At 41.0% G+C, this 22,357-nt stretch overlaps 1 protein-coding gene and 1 long non-coding RNA gene across 2 annotated transcripts in view; one reads left to right on the forward strand and one right to left on the reverse strand.

Annotated features, from left to right (window-relative positions):
* Positions 1–22,357, reverse strand: part of LOC132870285 (NACHT, LRR and PYD domains-containing protein 12-like) — a 202,983-nt gene that overhangs the window by 122,026 nt on the left and 58,600 nt on the right. The window lies entirely within an intron of this gene.
* On the forward strand, positions 4,082–10,241 carry LOC132870375 (uncharacterized). The gene is made up of 4 exons (XR_009651099.1): positions 4,082–4,167; positions 4,609–4,686; positions 4,871–5,146; positions 9,016–10,241. It is a non-coding gene; the product is annotated as an uncharacterized LOC132870375 (long non-coding RNA).

The raw sequence follows: 22,357 nt of genomic DNA on the forward strand, positions 1-22,357 counted from the left end.
TTATAGGCGCTTCATTCAAGATTTTGCACATATCGCTGATCCCTTACACCATCTTACACACAAAGGAGTGCCATTCATTTGGTCGGCTGAAGCTGAGGAGGCATTTTCAATACTGAAGCAGGCCTTAACATCACCACCAATCATGGCTTTTCCAAATCTTTTGGCACCTTTTCTTCTCTACACAGATATGTCACTCCATGCCGTTGGCTCTGTCTTGTCACAGCGGCTTAATGGTAAAGAACATGTAATGGCATATGCCAGCCATCTGCTGTCAGCATCAGAGAGAAAATGGTCTACGTTCGACCATGAGCTGTGGGCCACTGTTTGGGCTGTGCATCATTTTCGCCATTATCTTGCAGCTCACCCTTTCACCATTATTACTGACCACAAACCCTTGGTAGGCCTCAAGAAGTTGCCATTAGACCAGGATCCCACTGGACGGAGAGTTCACTGGACAGTGGAGCTAGACCTCTATGACTGGTGCATAGTCCACCATGATGGTGCCAAACATCTCAATGTTGATGCTATGTCTCGCTGCCCACCTTTTGAGCTCACTGAGAGTCATAGTTCTACTCAGCTCACCGATACACTGCCTTCAGATAAGGCTACACAGACAGTTGACATCACTGTACCATCAGGCACTGCCTGGAGCTGCATGCCCATTAATCAGGTGCAAATACAAACTGAGTGGAACATTGCAGAACAACAACAGGCAGACCCAGACCTTGCCATGGTCTTTTCTTGGGTTACAACAGGCAGACGACCACCATTGTGGAGGTTACGCGGGGCCTCTCCCTACCTTAGGAAAATGTGGTCCCAGTTCAGTCGTCTTGCCATGGCCGATGGACTGTTGGTCCGAAGTTCACTCTCCCTTCCTGGAATAGAGCAAGTAGTGATTCCTACATCTCTCATTCCCGAAATACTGCATCACGTCCATGGCCATCCAGGTGCTGGTCACTATGGCTTTGCCAAGTCATTAGACAAGGCACAACCTAAATTCTATTGGCCATATATGTCTGCTGACATCTCCAAACACTGTGCTCAATGTCTACTGTGTCAGTCATGGCGTTCCCCTGTGCCTCACCCTCAGGCACCACTAGTGTCTATTGCTCTGGACCACCCATTTCAAATTGTAGCTGCGGACATAACAGAATTGCCCATGTCAACCAAAGGTTACCATTATGTTTTGGTCATGATGGACTTGTACACAAAGTTTGTCAATCTCTACCCTTTAAGAGACCAAACAGCTGTCTCTGTGGCACACTGCATTTTTGAGCAGTATGTACCACAGCATGGGGTTCCTGAATCACTGCATTCGGATCAAGGCAGACAGTTCGAATCAGATCTTGTGAAGCAGCTTTGCACTCTCTTGTCCATCCATAAGCTTCGCACTTCACCTTACCACGCACAGTGTGATGGAGCAGTGGAGCGTTATAATCGCACACTAAAAGAAGAGCTCGCCAAATACCTTCTGGAGGTTGGACAAGAATGGGATGACCATTTACCCCAGATTGCACTGGCTTATAATACAACTACACACACAAGTACAGGGTTCACACCTTTCTTTTTAGCCCATGGCTGTGAAGCTCAAATTCCATTGGATAGTTTGCTCACACCTGAAACCCACCACACTCTAGCCACAGGAGGAACCCCTGCTGCATATGATCACCATCTATGCCAGCACCTTTCTAGTGCTTACAGGTCAGCCACGGCTTTTAGAGGTAAAGCTCAGGAGCGACAATGTCGTTACTATAACCGCCACCTGAAATACACTCCATATCAGGCAGGGGATCTGATTTTAGTGGATGATCCAGCCCACCAATGCAACAAAATAGCCCCATGCTGGATTGGTCCATACCAAGTCATACAGCCTCTGGCCCCTTCTGATAGCTCTCCACCTGTCACCTTTTTAGTGCGTGATCTTTCTCGCCCTAGTGCAAAACCCAAAGTTATCCATTACAACCACACCAAACCACTCATTAGTGATCCCTCACAGCCCCTACAGCACATCACACCATCCAACAAACACCAGGCACCTCTGACCACCCTCTCTGGGTTTCTGCCATGTCCTAGTTTGCCAGCCACACCAACATTTCCCCAACATCCCCATATACATCCACCTACACCGCAACACCTTCAACATGCACCCACTGATGACATGGCCTCTGTCGCTGGACCTTCATCAATGCCCAGTCCTATGCCATCTCCAGATCCCCCCTCACAATTGAGCACATGAGTGGCCACTCGTTCACTCCCCAGTCAGGCACGCGGGCAGGGGTTAAATTGGGCCGGGGCTCTCCAGGGCTGAGCCCCGGCACATAAGCTCGGAGCGGATGGCATATGATCACGCACACATCAAAAGCAACAAACCCTTTTCACGATTTTCAGTTCTGAATAATTAAATATCGTTTTATTAATCAATAAACCCATGACTTTTATGAGATAGATCATAGTTTTCCTGATAACAAGACGACCTGTCAAAGCTATTTAGAACAGAACTTGCGATCAGAGATTCTGGTTTCTGGAACACTGCGTGGGTTGCCAATTCCGCTTTTTATAAGCGACTTTGGGGTTTCTTTTTTTGTGAGCTCGCTTTAAAAAAAAATCAGAAGTCGTGGTTTGCGGGTTTTTGGGCTTGTGTTTCAGCGTTGTGACTTGTTTATAATTTTCTCCGTACACTGTCTCCCCTTTTACCTGCATACGATCCTAATCCATCGGGATTTAATGAAGTAGCTAGCCTATCTTGTTTACTATGCATAAATTCTGCTTTCGTTGCTTATCAGAATTTTTTCTGGAAGTGATAGTGTGCTACAAAATAGTCACATACTTCTACTGCTGTTACAACTACTAATAATAATATTAACAATACAGTGAACATAATCATTATCATATTTTTTATTATTAAAAACAAAATATCAAATAATACTGAAGAGGGGAAAAAATAATACTGATACTTTTGCTGCATTCAAATGATTGTGCTTCTATTTTTCTGCTATAATATGCTCATCTTATGTATGTTCTAGACAATACAAAAAGCACCATATGCCAAATAAATAATTGAATACATAATAATAACAATAATAATAAATGCTTCCAATGTTATAGTGTTGTTTGTATTTGGTTGCATTCACTGCATGAATATATTTGATTGACAATTTGACTGACAGTGTTTTGGCATATTTAACATTTATCCTCCAAAATAAATCAACTGTTTTGGTTTAAGATTGTGCAAGCCTTCAGATTTTCTCACTGAACATTTCTCCTTCACATTTTTCACCTGTAGGCATGTGACAAGATTTAACATGATATTGCTCAACCTACCTCTGTAAAGTCAGCTAACAACTTATTAAAATGCACCAGAATTCAGCAAATAACATGTATGATAATAAAAAACTTCTGGGGGAGGACCCCCAGACCCCCCACTAATCATTTCCTTCAAACCAATGTACAACAACCTGTACAATCTGTTACATTGGCCAACCAATCTACATTCAAACTGCCATAATGTGTAGGGGGGCACTACAAGACACACATAGGCCTACAACACACAGATAAGGTGTATATCTCTGTGCAATATGATATGGTTATCAAATTAGAGGGTTATTTTCCAAAAAGTATATTGGGGCAGGGCGGCGGGGGCAGGGGTGGGTACGAGGCAGAGCCCCCCCACACATAACCAATCCCAATTTAACCCCTGCACGCGGGTGCCCTCTCACCTTCGGGACTTTCAGTTATCATAATGGACACTTGTTTCATGCTTATTGTATTCCTCAAGCATTATTGGGAATTTTTTTTTTTCGCTCTCTATCTTACCTTTGGCTGCTCACCTACTCCAATGTTAGACTAGGAATTAGTCTGAGGCTTACCTTCTTTGTGTTATGTTTTTGTTGTTGTTGTTGTTGTTGTTGTTGTTCCTTACCTTAACAGTGCTGTGCTTTTGTGTTGATTTCAAAGGAAATGAGGACATTTCTTTGGGGGTAGGGGAGTATTATGTAGCACTGGAAATGTCAACTCTTATTTTGAATGCACTACAGCAGTGAATGTGCAAGGACTTTTATCTTGGAGGAGGTTCAGCTAGAAGAGGAAGCGAGGTAGAGTGGAGATATCAGAAAAAGACGGGAGTGTGAGCTCGGAGCACGTTGGGGTTTTTGTTCAGTAGCCTAGAGTGTGAGCAGCCTCCTTATGTTGTATACTGGAGAAGTTGTTGAATAAACCATCTGGAGTTCTACATACAACTAACCCTGTGCGATTTCTAGATGCCCCCCCCCCCCCCCCCCCCACAGAACTAACTTTACATTAATAATAATAATAGTAGTAGTAGTAATTCCATATTGTTTTTTGCTTATGTTAGCATTTCTTGCTTCAGCATTTAAGACATTACTTGAAAAACATTTTGACCTTCATAAATATTTACACTCCTCAAAAGCATTTCCTGAAAGTTTTGCTGAATTAGTAAAGACTAAGAAACTATTATATCATAAAAACTGTACAGTAGAATGAGAGACACTCTAATATATATTAAATCAAAAATAGTTACTAATGACAGTGTAGCACAACCATTAACTGTGATTTTAACTGTGAGAATTATGGGATGTTACCTGTGTACAGATGAGGGGTTTCCACTGTTAAAGCTCAAAGGAAGACTCATAGACCCATCACTCTTCATGGAGACACAGCTGGGTTCTGGTGAGTCTGATCTCTTCATCTGGAGTTTACTGTACAACATTATAGAGGAGGCATGAGACAGAATTTTATCATCTCGAATATCACAATACAAAATACTGGGAGAGACAAATTTGCTGCTCATATCATGTGCTGTGGTATTTCTGTTGAATATTCTTTATGAGCTCTACCTCTTCTTACACACTAGGTGGCAGCACCAGAGGTCGTAGCCCACAGAGCACAGAGTTATAGAGTGGAAACCTAACTGTCTCAAAGCACGCTGACTGAACAGTCCAGAAAGTGAAGCTCATCAGAAGGAAGTGTTATGGCACATGGCCGCCCAAACTCCAGGCCCACAGCCTCGTTTCATTCGGGCCTCGTGAACTTGGAAACAATAAAACTGAAACAGCCTGTAGAACACGACTGCTTAACATTTTCACACTATCCAGAATTCACAGCAGATCTGTAGTGGAGCCATCTGAAGGTAGTTACAGTAAACCGCTGTATATACATATGTGCACTCCAGTTTCTATCACAGCTGGATTGACCACAGTCTGAAATGCAGGTTAAAATAAACACTTGGATTTGACACAGGATCTGAATTTAACACCCTGACTGTATTGATATTGCAGTGGTTTGATTTGGGAAGCCAAGGCCTTATGGTTAGAGAAGCAGATTTGGGAGCATAAGGTCACTAGTTCAATTTCCTGGACCAGCAGGAAAGGCTGAAGTGCCTTGAGCAAGGCTCCCAACCCCCAACTGCTCCCCAGGCTGCTCTGCAGATGTGTGTCACTCTGGATAAGAGCGTGTGTTAAATGCCTGTAATTTACTGTCTCATACAACAACATTTTTAATTTTATAAGAATATAATTTTTCTTACAAAGAACAGAATCTGGCATGTTTTCAAGTGGTTACTGCTAACTTTTCATTCTTAGTATAACTTGCTGTTAAGTTATATATATACTGTACTCACTATACTAGTGCATATCAAAAAATTAGAATACCATGAAAAAGTTCCTTTTTTCATAATTTAATTCAAAAAGGTAAACTTTCATATATTCTATATTCATTACATGTAAAGTGAAATATTTAAAGCCTTTTTTGTTTTAATTTTGATGATTATGGCTTATAGCTCAAGAAAATCAGAAATCCAGTATCTCAAATTATTAGAATATTCCCTAAGATCAATCAAAAAAAGGTTTTACAATACAGAAATGTCCAACTTCTGAAAAGTATATTCATTTAAACACTCAATACTTGGTTGGGGCTCCTTTACCATGAATTACTATATCAATGCAGTGTGGCATGGAGGTGATCAGTCTGTGGCACTGCTGAGGTGTTATTGAAGCCCAAGTTGCTTTGATAGCGGCCTTCAACGTATCTGTATTTTTGGGTCGGGTGTTTCTCATCTTCCTCTTGACAATACCCCATAGATTCTCTATGGGGTTCATGTCAGGCAAGTTGGCTGGCCAATCAAACACAGTAATATCATGGTCAGCAAACCATTTGGTAGTAGTTTTGGCACTGTGGGTAAGTGCTAAGTCCTGCTGGAAAAGGAAATCAGCATCTCCAAAAAGCTCTTCAGCAGATGGAAGCATGAAGTGCTCTAAAATCTCCTGGTAGATGGCTGTGTTGACTTTTGACTTGATAAAATACAGTGGACCAACACCAGCAGATGACATGGCACCCCAAATCATCACAGACTGTGGAAACTTCACACTGGGCTTCAAACACCTTAGATTCTGTGCCTCTCCACTCTTCCTCCAGACTCTAGAACCGTGATTTCCAAATTAAATGCAAAATGTACTTTCATCTGAAAAGAGGACTTTGGGCCACTGAGCAACAGTCCATTTCTTTCTCTCCTTAGCCCAGATAAGACACTTCTGACATTGTCTCTGGCTCAGGAGTAGCTTGATATTAGGAATGTGAAAGTTGTATCCCCTTTCTTGAAGATGTCTGTTCGTGATGGGTCTTGATACACTGACACCAGCCTCAGTCCACTCCTTGTGAAGCTCTCCCAAGTTCTTGAATCAACTTTTCTTGACAATCCTCTCAAGACTGCAGCCATCCCTGTTGCTTGTGCACCTTTTCCAGCCACCCTTTTCAGCAATGACCTTTTGTGGCTTACCCTCCTTGTGGAGGGCATCAGTGATCATCTTCTGGACAACAGTCAAGTCAGCAGTCTTCCCCATGATTGTGGTTGTGTGTACTGAACTAGACCGAGAGATACACTGTGTTCATACTGTTTTACTCAAACTCGAAATGAAATATTATAATATTTTGAGATGGTTTTTTTTTATGTTTTTGTACTGTATGCCATACTGATTAAAATTAAAATAGAAAAATGCTTGAAACATTTTAGTTTATGTGTAATGAGTCTATAATATACAGTGGTGCTTGAAAGTTTGTGAACCCTTTAGAATTTTCTATATTTCTGCATAAATATGACCTAAAACATCATCAGATTTTCACACAAGTCCTAAAAGTAGATAAAGAGAACCCAGTTAAACAAATGAGACAAAAATATTATACTTGGTCATTTATTTATTGAGGAAAATGATCCAATATTACATATCTGTGAGTGGCAAAAGTATGTGAACCTCTAGGATTAGCAGTTAATTTGAAGGTGAAATTAGAGTCAGGTGTTTTCAATCAATGGGATGACAATCAGGTGTGAGTGGGCATCCTGTTTTATTTAAAGAACAGGGATCTATCAAAGTCTGATCTTCACAACACATGTTTGTGGAAGTATATCATGGCATGAACAAAGGAGATTTCTGAGGACCTCAGAAAAAGTGTTGTTGATGCTCATCAGGTTGGAAAAGGTTACAAAACCATCTCTAAAGAGTTTGGACTTCACCAATCCACAGTCAGACAGATTGTGTACAAATGGAGGAGATTCAAGACCATTGTTACCCTCCCCAGGAGTGGGCGACCAACAAAGATCACTCCAAGAGCAAGGCGTGTAATAGTCGGCGAGGTCACAAAGGACCCCAGGGTAACTTCTAAGCAACTGAAGGCCTCTCTCACATTGGCTAATGTTAATATTCGTGAGTCCACCATCAGGAGAACACTGAACAACAATGGTGTGCATGGCAGGGTTGCAAGGAGAAAGCCACTGCTCTCCAAAAAGAACATTGCTGCTCATCTGCAGTTTGCTAAAGATCACGTGGACAAGCCAGAAGGCTATTGGAAAAATTTTGTGGACGGATGAGAACAAAATAGAACTTTTTGGTTTAAATGAGAAGCGTTATGTTTGGAGAAAGGAAAACACTGCATTCCAGCATAAGAACCTTATCCCAACTGTGAAACATGGTGGTGGTAGTAGTATCATAGTTTGGGCCTGTTTTGCTGCATCTGGGCCAGGATGGCTTGCCATCATTGATGGAACAATGAATTCTGAATTATACCAGCGAATTCTAAAGGAAAATGTCAGGACATCTGTCCATGAACTGAATCTCAAGAGAAGGTGGGTCATGCAGCAAGACAACGACCCTAAGCACACAAGTCGTTCTACCAAAGAATGGCTAAAGAAGAATAAAGTTAATGTTTTGGAATGGCCAAGTCAAAGTCCTGACCTTAATCCAATGGAAATGTTGTGGAAGGACCTGAAGTGAGCAGTTCATGTGAGGAAACCCACCAACATCCCAGAGTTGAAGCTGTTCTGTATGGAGGAATGGGCTAAAATTCCTCCAAGCCGGTGTGCAGGACTGATCAACAGTTACTGCAAACGTTTAGTTGCAGTTATTGCTGCACAAGGGGGTCACACCAGATACTGAAAACAAAGGTTCACATACTTTTGCCACTCACAGATATGTAATATTGGATCATTTTCCTCAATAAATAAATGACCAAGTATAATATTTTTGTCTCATTTGTTTAACTGGGTTCTCTTTATCTACTTTTAGGACTTGTGTGAAAATCTGATGATGTTTTAGGTCATATTTATGCAGAAATATAGAAAATTCTAAAGGGTTCACAAACTTTCAAGCACCACTGTATAACATTTTCACTTTCTTAAATAACTGATTGAAAATATTGAACTTTTTCACAATATTCTAATTTTTTGAGATGCACTAGTATATTTCAGATATGAACAGTTAATGACTAAAACATTAGAACATGGTCACTTACCGCCTTCCTGAGTGTGGGGTCACATTATCTGTGTCCAGATCACGGCTCTCCATTTTTGAATATTAGTGTATGGACACAGCTCATGGACTCACTGCTGATTCCTGAAGATGCTGATCTCTTGGATTGAATGAATTACACTACTAAAGATCAGAAAAAATACAAACATGCTGTTCAAATTGGAGGAAAAAGACAAGTCATTGTGTGTCTGTGTCCATCCAGACAGGAGGTGAGGTGAACAGTCATCAGGGGAGGGAAACTCCTGCTGGAAAGGAGGGAAGACAGTCTGAAGTCCAAGCAGGTCAGCTGTGATGCCTTCACTAAAAAAGCTGAACCAGGAGAAGACTAAAATAATCTGTAGTTAATAGAAGGGCTACTTTAAGTCTAATCCTACTTTCTCTTTACCAGCATTAAATGGGTTTTATTTGAATAAATTCTGATCCAGAAGTCAGTCAGTCAGTCAGTCAGTTGCACTAAACAGAGATGATTTCTGTGAGCCTAAAGTAGGGGTGTGTGATATGACTGTTTTACACCGTGAATGATCCATGATCTGTTTTTACTGAGGGATCACATGGACCGTGATACTAAATATATTTTGTCAGTTGTGCTGAAAATGCTGATACGTGGCATCTTATTTTCTGAGCCAGACTTTATTCACTAGTCCAGCTCACGGTCTCCCTGAAAGACACAGGAGCAAATCAGTAATAACCCAGAGTCAGCAGCTCCTTGGGTTATGTTTCCTCATTTTGTTTACCATCAACATGGCCAAGAACACAGAGAATCTGGAGCTGAAAACATTCCACATCAGTTAAATGGAATTGTTGGAATTTACAAAACAGATACAGTGAAAACATGTGTTTGGAAAAATATGCAGAGGGAAGAAAGCAGCCTAAAGACACTCCTTATGAGAAAACACTGGTCACTGATGCCAGGACATTACACCTGTATTTAGCCATTAAACGCTTTCTCAGGTGATTTCAGTTCCGCTGACGGGACGCAGTTTTACTGTTGTTTTCACACGAGCTCAGTCAAATACAACCACATTTCTCTTCAACAAATCACTTACTTTTACTCAACACTCCATGTTGTGTGACATCAATGTTACCATTTCTGCCTGGGGTTGAATTTTTTGCCCCCCCCCAACAGCTATAAAATGGTGTCGAGGCTGAAAAACAAATACTTTCACCTTCAGAAAACTGATTCACTCCAAGTGATGTGAACAAATCGACTCTGAGTCAGATCCTTTTACATGAATTTTAAACTGAAAATGTAAACAATGAAATTGAAATGTTTACTTGTTCAGGAAGACTCTTAACATTTTGCTGTTCTGAAGTTACGCTGCAACATTATGTATGGGCGTGGTGTGAGACGGCTGCTTCTCCAGTAGCTCAGTAAATCAATAAAGTTTTATCTAATCTAAGTCCAGTCCACTTTGATTACCAAGAAATAGAATAAAAGTGCTGTAATTAATAATCTCACATAAAAGCTGTTTGTGAAAAAAACAAAAGAAAGCAGCTGAGAAAGATTTCACATTTCATACTGATTATTACATTATTACATCATATTATTCCTCATCCCGACATGCCATCTCAGTGCGTACTTTGACACCAAGGCCCTGTTAAAATGCAGCTTTTAACATGGCCTCATTCCACCCATCCCCACAGCAACATTCAGAACTCGAGGGTATATTCCACCACTTGTCTCCCTCCTTGTTGAGCTGCCAGTAGCTGTTCTCTGATCTCCTTTCCCTCAGGGGTATTGTCAAACACTCTATAGGACATTGTGATGAAGCAGTTGCAAGAAGAGATCAATTCACCGCCTCTCTCCCATACAGCTGTAGACCACTTGAGGGCTTTGACAGTGAGCAAACCCAGGAACTGGGCGATTATGGACTGGTTGGAGGTGCCCTCCTGATCAGCCATATAGAGGAAGTGCTGAAGTAGAAATCCTCTACACTGGAAGGGTCTCCTGTGAACTTGTCAGGCTGCGGAATGAGGGGAACAACTTATGCCACTGGAGTTGGGGATGCTGTAGGTGTGACATGCTGGGTCAAGACTTGGACAAGGGCTTCAGTGAGTTGCTGGACCTGGGCCTCAACCACTTGGATCCCTTGTTGTTACTCGCCAATAAAATGCCTTTGGGTAGAAAGCACACTGTGCTGAGCCTCCGAATTTGCTGCAACCATACTACAGGGTGAAGTAATCTGTCACGCACAGGAAGAGGCACAGATACAACTGCAGATTAGAGTCTTTACTGAACACTTGGCAAACAGGTACAAAACATCAGGCAGAGGCTTGGTCAAAGACAGGCGGAGGTTATACGATCAACAAACAGTATAACAAGAGCAAAATCAGAGAGCAGAAACCAGTAATTAGAAGCAGGGTCAAAACACAAACAATGGCTTGGTAATGTAAGAACTTCATGTTAACTGAGTGATTACTTTGCCGTTAGTGTGTCTGTGTGCAGTCCTTTAATGCTGTGATTAGAGACAGTTGTGTGTGATTAGAAGCTCAGTGAGCTTGAACGTGAGAGCTGTGGTGGGTTCTGGGAAATGGAGTATGGAATGGAATCGAGTACAGATGTGACAATATTTTTCCTTGTTGTAACAGAAAACACTCTCAGAAAGCACAGACATATAATACTTGATAATTTATAATTAAATGTTATTTTCTTTGTATTTAATATTTATGATCTGCTGCATGGACTGTTCAGATTTCTGCAGGATCACTGCACACGCAGCTTGTTCTCTTATCTGGATCTGATCAATAACCTTGGACCTCCCAAGCTCCTCAGCGACAGACTCACATTCCTCACTACCTGCAGTGTGTGTTATGTGTGTGTGGTTTGGTATGGGGTGCTGAATGTAAAAATTCAGTTATAGTTTTATAGCCAACATCTCATCTCATTATCTCTAGCCGCTTTATCCTGTTCTACAGGGTCACAGGCAAGCTGGAGCCTATCCCAGCTAACTACGGGCGAAAGGCGGGGTACACCCTGGACAAGTTGCCAGGTCATCACAAAGCTGACACACAGACAACCATTCACACTCACATTCACACCTACGGTCAATTGAGGTGGTGTTTACATTAGACCGTATCCGTCTCGTTTTCGTCGCAGATGCACTGTCCGTTCACATTAAAACGCCGGGAAACGACTCCACAGGCGGAACAACTTGAATCCGCCAGGGCCCATGTATTCAATCCATTACGTATCTGATCCGGTGCTGTGTAAACATTGAGAAACGAGGATACGCCGTGCTGAGCTCTAGCTGACGTCGTCATTGGACAACGTCACTGTAACATCCACCTTCCTGATTCGCTGGCGTTGGTCATGCCACGTGCTGACGTCATCATTGGACAACGTCACTGTGACATCCACCTTCCTGATTCGCTGGCGTTGCCACGTTGGTCATGTGACACGACTGCTGAAAAACGGCGCGGACTTTCACTTCCTGCTATTTGTCCTGAATCACTGCTCATGCGCTTCACTCGCGCGCTCTGTGAGCTGCGCAGGGCTGGAGTGCGCACCCTCCAGAGGGCACTTGCTGTTCAGGGCGGAGTGATTTGGAGCGCAGGATGCCTGAGGAGCCGAGCGTATCCGTGTATTGGCGTTGCTGTGTGCACGTGAATCATGTATTGGCGTTGCTGTGTGCACGCGAATCATTTTAAAAACGTTAATCTGATGATCCGCTGATACAGTCTAATGTAAACACCACCTTAGAGTCACCAGTTAACCTAACCTGCATGTCTTTGGACTGTGGGGGAAACCGGAGCACCCAGAGGAAACCCACGCGGACACGGGGAGAACATGCAAACTCTGCACAGAAAGGTCCTCGCTGGCCACGGGGCTCGAACCCGGACCTTCTTGCTGTGAGGCGACAGCGCTAACCACTACACCACCGTGCTGCCTATAGCCAACATATTTTGGATATTTAGCTAATTGTCCTCACATTTAGCTCATTTTTCTTTCATTTGAGACAGAAATTCATGTAAAACAATATGTTCTGTATAATTGTTAAAAATGTGTATACATAAAAAATAAATATATATGTTAAATCTAAATATCAATGTTCAATCTAAATGTTAAATCTAATTTTAAATTGGTTACCAAGTATAAACCTAAATATTTAGAAAATATGCAAATAATTTCCGTCAGAGCTCTGGTCAACGGCCTTTGCAATAGCCTCAGCTTACACGGCCTGCCCACACCACTGACTGTGGATCAGTAGGTGAGATGAGAAGAAGCGACACAAACATGGCCAGTTCGCTCCCAATAGGAGAGATTGAGCAGGTGGTTATTGCCAGTGTGCGGGCTGTACTCCAAAGTGGAGTTCCACCGGTACAGTCCACACCACTAACAGTAAGTTAAGCAGTTTAAATTTAACATCTTAACTCATTCTGGATGATCCAGTTAAATGACAGTGACTCTGTCCAGAATTAGTTAATTAAGAAGTTAAAATTAAACTACTTAACGTACCATTAGAGGTGCAGACTATGGGTAGAAATATGTTTGGCATGCTTGAAATTGATACAGGCTGTTCTGATTGCTACTTGTTTTGGTTAGTCAAATCCTTAAAATTTAACTTTGCTTGCACATTCTGCTCTCTGCTTAATGAAGGTTCCTTTGACCAATAATGTCTTTCTTCTTTTCTTAAGATTATGATCCTGATGGGTGATGTAATGGTACAGTACATAATGTCTGTCTTCTTTCATAAATTAGTGGAGTCTAAACCAGTAATGTAATGATTCATCACATAGCTACAACACACTAATGCATATGAACACAACATGGGCTGTTACTTTTGACCCTGTTTGGATTAGAAAAAAATCCTAAATAAATTCTAACTTGTGCACTCAATTCTTGTTTTTTGAAGTCATTAAAGATGTATGCTGTACAATCATTCCACCCTGGAAAAAGAACAGTTAAATGAAATCATTAACAGCCCAAAATTACCATAACATTCATGCCCATGATGAGTGTATGCAAACTTCTGACCACAACTGTATATCACTAGTTTTTATATTAATCTGTTATATTTGTGAGCTGACACTGTATGTGGACTAATCCCAGATCAAACCCTAGTGTGGTCAAGCTAGCTGTGTTTAAAATGTGAGTGTGTGTCTATAGACCCCTTCGCATGTTTGTAAACAAACCGACCGTTGCCAGGATGCGCGCGCAGCCTGGACCCAGAAACAATAGCGCTGCCCATAGACCAGCATTATAAGCTGTCAGATTATGCCAAATAATTGTCGTTACAAGATCGAGAATGCTACATAAATAAGTTAACTCTAACAAGTGGACATCGCCTACCGGATCCGCATTTAATTAAAGAGTGGACGGACGATGTTAGTTAGTTCCCTGGTATACAATGGCCAGATATATACTCGTACCTTATTGACAAGACTTCAGTGTACACCCACGAAAAACTTTGTGCCTACAAGTCTTTAGACGCATATGATTATGTTATGTGCGGGCATGTACAACTTGATTAAAGGTCCTATGGCATCGTTTTTTCATTAATTGTGCGGTGGTCTCTAGTATGAATGAATGCCCTGTGAGCCGGTTTTGGTGAAAAAAATGCTGTGGTTCTCCTGTTTCAGGCTGTTCTAGTTTGGTGGAGGAGCGGGTGGCGGGAGAACGACAGGATTTCAGCTCTTATCATTAATATTCATGACATGTAAACGTGTTAACTCTGATTGGCTAACAGCACTGTGACGCTACCTCCAGTGGGTCAGAACAAGCGGATGTGGGTGTCTTACTATGGCGAGAGAGAAGGAACAAACCGCGAAGGGAAAAATACCGCGCGCTGACGTCATTAAGGTGCGACGCGAGGAAATAAAATAAATTCAACAAATGTTTGGGTTTTTACTGAACAAACAAACAAATAAAATGAACGAGTGACTTAAAAAAAGAATTTGGGTGTCTTTGTAAAAACTGTTTTGATTGGCTATTATAACAGAGCATGCTGCATGGTTTTTGGTTTTGTAGCGCAGAGTACCTGGCTAACTGCAGGAAGCGGTTAGCTGCACAGCTAATGTAGCCATTGCAAGGCTAACGCACCGATTTTAAAACACGGCAAAACATAAGCTCATAAGTTACAGTCAATTTCCAGACTAAACTCAGTTTAACAGAGCATGCTGCATGCTTTTTGGTTTTGTAGTGCAGAGTACCTGGCTAACTGCAGGAAGCAGTTAGCTGCACAGCTAATGTAGCCATTGCAAGGCTAACGCACCGATTTTAAAACACGGCAAAACGACTTAACAGTTATACACTTACTTGTTCGGTGTTTGTGGCTGATGCGGCAGGGATGCTTGGTACGGACCCAGGCTTCAGTGAAAGTTGATGTGCAAAACCTGCCCTGTACTGTCTCAAGTTGTGGAAACATTCATCAGGAAAATGCTTCCGACAAACATACACCGTCTTAGGTATACTCGATGGCATATTATTGGAGTAAATAAAATTAAGCCACTGCGTCTTCAGGGGCTCTCCCGTTGGCAGTAAAAACAGACTCCTTTCTGTGTTGTCACATCCATGTACAGCGCAACTTCCATGTTTGGTGGCAACTTTTGAGCTGGGCGGGCAATCCATACAGTGGGTGGGAATCCAGAGGGGGGGGCATGGGGATCATCTCCCTTGCTGACGTAGGCAAGGGAAGAGCCTATCAACGCGCCATTTTGACGCGCCATTCTCAAATGTTGACAAAGGGTGGGCATAGTTTGGTTTACACATTATGAAATTTCTAGCCACTGGGGTGACTTAAGAAGGTCAGAGGAACTCATTTTAATGTTAAAAAACCTCAGAAAGTGAAAATTTCATGCCATGGTACCTTTAACAATGAGACATTCATATTCATTTTGTTTTAATCAAATTATGCCAGTGATGTGATGGCAATGTGGCTTTAGCTACAACAGCAAATACCAACACTAAACAGCAATTTGCAGGAGGGAATGGCATGAAAGGAATGATAGTGTAAAGAGTGCAGCTAAGAGAAATCAGAGCTGCGTAAAAAGCGAAAGGCAGAGAGCAGAAATGAAACTGAACAGGGCGGGAGCTAGGTTAGAGCAGTCAACGTAAGTTGGCATTTAGAGTGAGGGCACACAATTTTACCTTTCCATCCTTGCTTTAAAATTGTGATTTTCGGCATACACAAATAATGATGGCACAAAATCTGGACTGCTTGAGTCAAGCGAGACCTCTCCTACAAACAAAATTGCATGCAAAGCTAAGTTAACATGCTAACAATATTCATTACATTGTGTAACTATGACCCAGCTAATCAGACAAACGTTACCAAAGTATTTTGCTACATCAATAAACGAAGACTAGAAAGAATAAAAAAGAAAGGTTTAATAAATAGCCTGATCTTACCTGTGATGAAGTGGGCGCTGCAAACCCGTGCATTTTTGATAGTGCTTTCATCCCAGTCTACACGTTTGATGGCTTGTAGTCATAGACGTCGGCGATTTTTTTGGAATGGGTGAGATCCTGCTGGAATTCTGAACATTTTAACCCCATCACTGCTATGATTCTGACACCTGAAAACACAACAACTAGGCATTTCTGAGTCTTTTTTGGGTCCAAGCTGCGCGTGCAATTTCCTCTTACGTATGAATGACGTTTACTGCGAAGGGGTCTATTACACAGCAGTGGCAGTGTGGACAAAGCCGAGAGAAAGGAGCTGGATGTTTTATATCTATTAGAGCAACTGGACACACAAAAGTAGTGGATTCAAGACAACAGAAAATCACCATAAAAACAGTATCAGCTGAGAGAGAGAGAGAGAGAGAGAGAGAGAAAGTGAGAATCCATGCATATTCTAAAATTATTTTACTGGAGTTGATTACAATAATTTGCAGCCACATCTGTGAAGTTGACTCCCCATGATGAGCCTGTGAACTCAATTCATTTGGGCACTTTAGGGGAACACCATGGTTCTAAGGGTTCGAGAAGCAACTTTTGGACCAAAAGGTTGCTGGTTCAAATCCCTGGACCAGCAGGACTGGCTGAAGTACCCTTGAACAAGGCACTTAACCCCCAACTGCTCTGGCAAGAGTGGTGGCATACTTTGTGTCTGATTAACCAAAGAAAAACTGATGATATGATTATTCAGGGCGGCACCGTGGTGTAGTGGTTAGCGCTGTCGCCTCACAGCAAGAAGGTCCTGGGTTCGAGCCCCGGGGCTGGCGAGGGCCTTTCTGTGCGGAGTTTGCATGTTCTCCCCGTGTCCGCGTGGGTTTCCTCCGGGTGCTCCGGTTTCCCCCACTGTCCAAAGACATGCAGGTTAGGTTAACTGGTGACTCTAAATTGACCGTAGGTGTGAATGTGAGTGTGAATGGTTGTCTGTGTCTATGTGTCAGCCCTGTGATGACCTGGCGACTTGTCCAGGGTGTACCCCGCCTTTCGCCCATAGTCAGCTGGGATAGGCTCCAGCTTGCCTGCGACCCTGTAGAAGGATAAAGCGGCTAGAGATAATGAGATGAGATGATTATTCAGGTGGTGCCCAGCCAAAACTAAACTGGGCACAAAAAAAAAACTTTCTGCTCAAACAGTTTTAGAGAAATTAACCATTGTGTTTTAATGATGTTTTAATAACCCAGCACCCCTTTAACACCCAAATGACTCCAAACATGTCTGATTCGTTTGTGCACAAAATAAGCATACAGTATGTGCTTCACTAAAAAGGTCCCTGAGTGACATCACAAGTCAAGAAAATGATGTTTAATGACAAGAAATAATGAAACGCATGTTTCAATTCTGTACAAATGAATCAGACATGCTTGGAGTTATTTGGGTGTTAATGGGGTGCTGGTCATTAAAACATCTAACAGTGAATTTCTCGAAAGTTATTTGAGCACAAATTTTTAATTTGCATGAGCAAACGATACACAAACAAATTGAATTTTATGTTCTCATCATATGGGGTGCCAACTTCAGGGAGGATCTGCAGCTAAATTTGTTTTTATTTTCTCTCTTTGTCTTTAAGTAAAATTGAAGCTAAATTTTCTATAATATCTGACGTAAGGTATATTACTGTGTATTTCTGATGTTCTTACCAATGTTTGTGTTTATTTAGTCATAATTATATGAAATCTATTATCAGGATAATACAAAAGTAGCTGATTGCTGATTAGAAATTAAACTGAAACATAAATTGTTACAGGCCAGCCCGTTACTGCCTGTCTGTGTTGTTTTGGTCTCTGTGTTTTACAGGGCAGAGTTAATGCACAGGTGCTCCTAGTCGCTTGATGGTGGTACTGGGGCTTTAAAAAGGGCCACCTGGCAAGGCTTTGGCATTCCCTCTCTCCATTCCAGCAAGTGTCACTTTTGGTGTTGCATTATGTCATATGACTGATTTACGCCACTTATAAAATGCCATCACATTTATCCTGATGGCATTTTATTTTTTGGGATACTTATTTACTTGAATAAATAATTCTATTGTTAAACTTCATCCTTGCGTGGTCTCCCTTTATGTTGCTGAACCATATGAGCCTGGTCCAGTAACAAAATCCAACATGAATGTAAACAGAAAATGGAATATTTGTGATGTTCAGTTTTCAGATTGGGACAGCTCTCTCTCTCACTTTTTTACACACACACACACACACACACACACACACACACACACACACACACCTAACTCTCCTCAGCTTCAGTGTGAAAGATGACCTCGGACTGGTGTTGTGTTACTGATGCATCAGGTTTCCTGGACGTGGCCTTTGCTCGAATACGGAACACATTAAGTCTTTGAACATGAGACTTTGGACCTGATGGTCACACTGGAGTTAATAATCAATTCTGTGGAATATTTTAATCTGTGAAGCAGACAAATACACAGCAGTGTTCTCAGGCTTAATGGAAGATTATTACAACTACAAATATGGAATAAAGTTGTTCCAAGTCATGTCTTGTGCTTTAGCCGTCTCCACATTTCTCCACGTTCCTCACATGAAACACAGAGTCACCAAGCAGCTTTTCCAAAGATCAGGAACACACCAATAAATAATCATAATGCTTCATCTTAACTTTGATTTTCCTTCTGTTTACTGGGACATGACACGAAATGTTATTTAGTGTATGTTTATTCTGTTTTTACACAATTTATTGCATTAAATATACATAATGTGTAGCATAATGTGATGACAGTGAACTAACAGTAATCCCCCCCCCCAATAATATGTATGTGTAGCACTGCTGTTACTTACTTAGATCATTATTATGATTATTGTTATTTAAACATATTTTTACTACTTTTTTTCTGGTATTTATGAACTTCACACTATGAAGCATTTTGAGCTGCATTTTAAATGGATGAAAGGTTACAGAAATAAATTTATCCTTCTTATTCTAATTATTATTATTAAATTTATGATTTACTGTGAACTGTGACAATTTTTAGAAGAGCCTGTGGGACTGATAATTATATGAGACTTATGTGCTTGTGGAACTGGACTGAAAAATCTTATTGATTTTTATTAAGGAATAGAATTTGTTCCACAGTGTTGGGGCTAAGACGATTTAAAAAATAAATAAATAAATAAATAAATAAATAAATAAATAAAAATTCACCTGCTTTTGAAAAAAAAAAACATTCTCAGGGACCAGAAGAGGCTGGGGTCCACAAACATCTCAAAGAATGGAAATAGAAATGTGGGGATTCATCCTTCTGTTCTGCCCAGAACTGCAAAGGGTCCTCTGATCTAGAAATGTTGGGCTTTGAAATATCTCTTGGGAATTAAAACCTACTGTAAATACTGAAGATGTAATGGGATTGACGGTTTCATATAAAAACCCATCAGAACACTAAATACGGGACATTTTACCTGATTAGTAAAATCATAACTTTACTCTGCTCTAACATTAGAAACTTTTTAAATACAGAAGATTTAAATATAGTACAGATTTAATTTCCTGGAACTATTAAAAATTGTGGAACATTATATTTAGCCTGTAATGTGTGCAAGAATATTTTATTGATTTATTGAAGCCAAAGAGCAGTTTTAATTTTCATTTAACTTCCCACACATAGAACCCATTTTCATGAAAAATGTCATTAGATATCATCCAGGTGACATTATTTATAGGATAATTAAATAAATAATTATCTTGAGCTTGAAATGGTGGGTTTATGATTTCCATCACTGTAACAAAATGTGAACCACAGCCTTATCAGGCCCACTAATGACTAAAGGGTAGTGATGTACTGGATGAATGAATATCTTTGATTTAATAAACTAACTCTAAGCCCCCAAATCAGTGTCCAATATGTTTTACCCTGATTTATTTATTTTTATTATTTTTTTTAAGATATTTGTGCCCACTGCTGTTCATCCTGTTTAAATTCCTTTAAAGGGCTTTAAACACCGAACTGTCAGGAACTGGCAAACATGACAAATCTCAGTGCTGTATGTGAAGGACATCCTGAGAATAACCCTCCCTCTTTCACTCATAGTGCACACACATTTTTTTCTGTCTCTCCAATAAACCAGACTCCCCTTCCACCCTGTCACTGATAAGGCAAAGTGATCTTTGTTCAAAAGTCATAAAATTATAAAATAAACACAGATAAACTGAAAGGAACACGGGCACAATTACAAGCAAGGTGAATCCACCTACGTCCCAAATGATATCGAAACATGATGACAATATTCTTCGATCTTTGTCTTTCATTTTACCTTAAGATCAGTCTGCAATTTGTATTTAATCTTCAACACAAGGGGAAAGAAAAAAATGTGCACTTCATTTTCACTAAAATGTGAGAATCAAAATGTATCAGAATGATATGATTATGCAACATATTGTACTTAGTATAGTCTGAAGTAAAAGAGATGGCAACAATCCCATACTGGATATGATCAGCTGATACCAGCAAAAAAAAAAAGTCAGGATCAGTTATCAGAGAAAATAAAGAACAGATTGGGGTTGATCCTTGAACAATTAAAGATATCAACTACAGTGACAGAACACATTATTAGGAACACTAATTCATGCTGTTGGTGCCAAATTCTGACCCCACCATCTGTGAGCCTCAGCAGAAATAAGGTTCTTATGCTGGAATGCAGTGTTTTCCTTTGTCCAAACATAACGCTTCTCATTTAAACCAGAAAGTTCTATTTTGGTCTCGTCCGTCCACAAAACATTTTTCCAATAGCCTTCTGGCTTGTCCACGCGATCTTTAGCAAACTGCAGACAAGCAGCAATGTTCTTTTTGGAGAGCAAGGGTTTGCTCCTTGCAACCCTGCCATGCACACCACTGTTGTTCAGTGTTCTCCTGATGGTGGACTCATGAACATTAACATTAGCCAATGTGACAGAGGCCTTGAGTTGCTTAGAAGTTACCCTGGGGTTCTTTGTGACCTCGCTGACTATTACACACCTTGCTCTTGGAGTGATCTTTGTTGGTCGACCACTCCTGGGGAGGGTAACAATGGTCTTGAATTTCCTCCATTTATACACAATCTGTCTGACTGTGGATTGGTGAAGTCCAAACTCTTTAGAGATGGTTTTGTAACCTTTTCCAGCCTGATGAGCATCAACAACGCGCTTTTTTTGAGGTCCTCAGAAATCTCCTTTGTTCGTGCACTTCCACAAATATCTGTTGTGAAGATCAGACTTTGATAGATCCCTGTTCTTTAAATAAAACAGGGTGCCCACTCACACCTGATTGTCATCCCATTGATTGAAAACACCTGACTCTAATTTCACCTTCAAATTAACTGCTAATCCTAGAGGTTCACATACTTTTGCCACTCACAGATATGTAAAATTGGATCATGTTCCTCAATAAATAAATGACCAAGTATAATATTTTTGTCTCATTTGTTTAACTGGGTTCTCTTTATCTACAATGGGGCAAAAAAGTATTTAGTCAGCCACCAATTGTGCAAGTTCTCCCACTTCAAAAGATGAGAGAGGCCTGTAATTTTCATCATAGGTACACTTCAACTATGAGAGACAGAATGGGGGGAAAGAATCCAGGAAATCACTTTGTAGGATTTTTAATGAATTAATTGGTAAATTCCTCTGTAAAATAAGTATTTGGTCACCTACAAACAAGCAAGATTTCTGGCTCTCACAGACCTGTAACAACTTCTTTAAGAGGCTCCTCTGTCCTCCACTTGTTACCTGTATTAATGGCACCTGTTTGAACTCATTATCAGTATAAAAGACACCTGTCCACAACCTCAAACAGTCACACTCCAAACTCCACTATGGCCAAGACCAAAGAGCTGTCAAAGGACACCAGAAACAAAATTATAGAACTGCACCAGGCTGGGAAGACTGAATCTGCAATAGGTAAGCAGCTTGGTGTGAAGAAATCAACTGTGGGAGCAATTATTAGAAAATGGAAGACATACAAGACCACTGATAATCTCCCTCGATCTGGGGCTCCACGCAAGATCTCACCCCGTGGGGTCAAAATGATCACAAGAACGGTGAGCAAAAATCCCAGAACCACACGGGGGACCAAGTGAATGACCTGCAGACCAGCTGGGACCAAAGTAACAAAGGCTACCATCAGTAACACACTATGCCACCAGGGACTCAAATCCTGCAGTGCCAG

This window comes from Neoarius graeffei, chromosome 22, assembly GCF_027579695.1.
Source record: "Neoarius graeffei isolate fNeoGra1 chromosome 22, fNeoGra1.pri, whole genome shotgun sequence".
NCBI classification, from domain to species: Eukaryota; Metazoa; Chordata; class Actinopteri; order Siluriformes; family Ariidae; genus Neoarius; species Neoarius graeffei.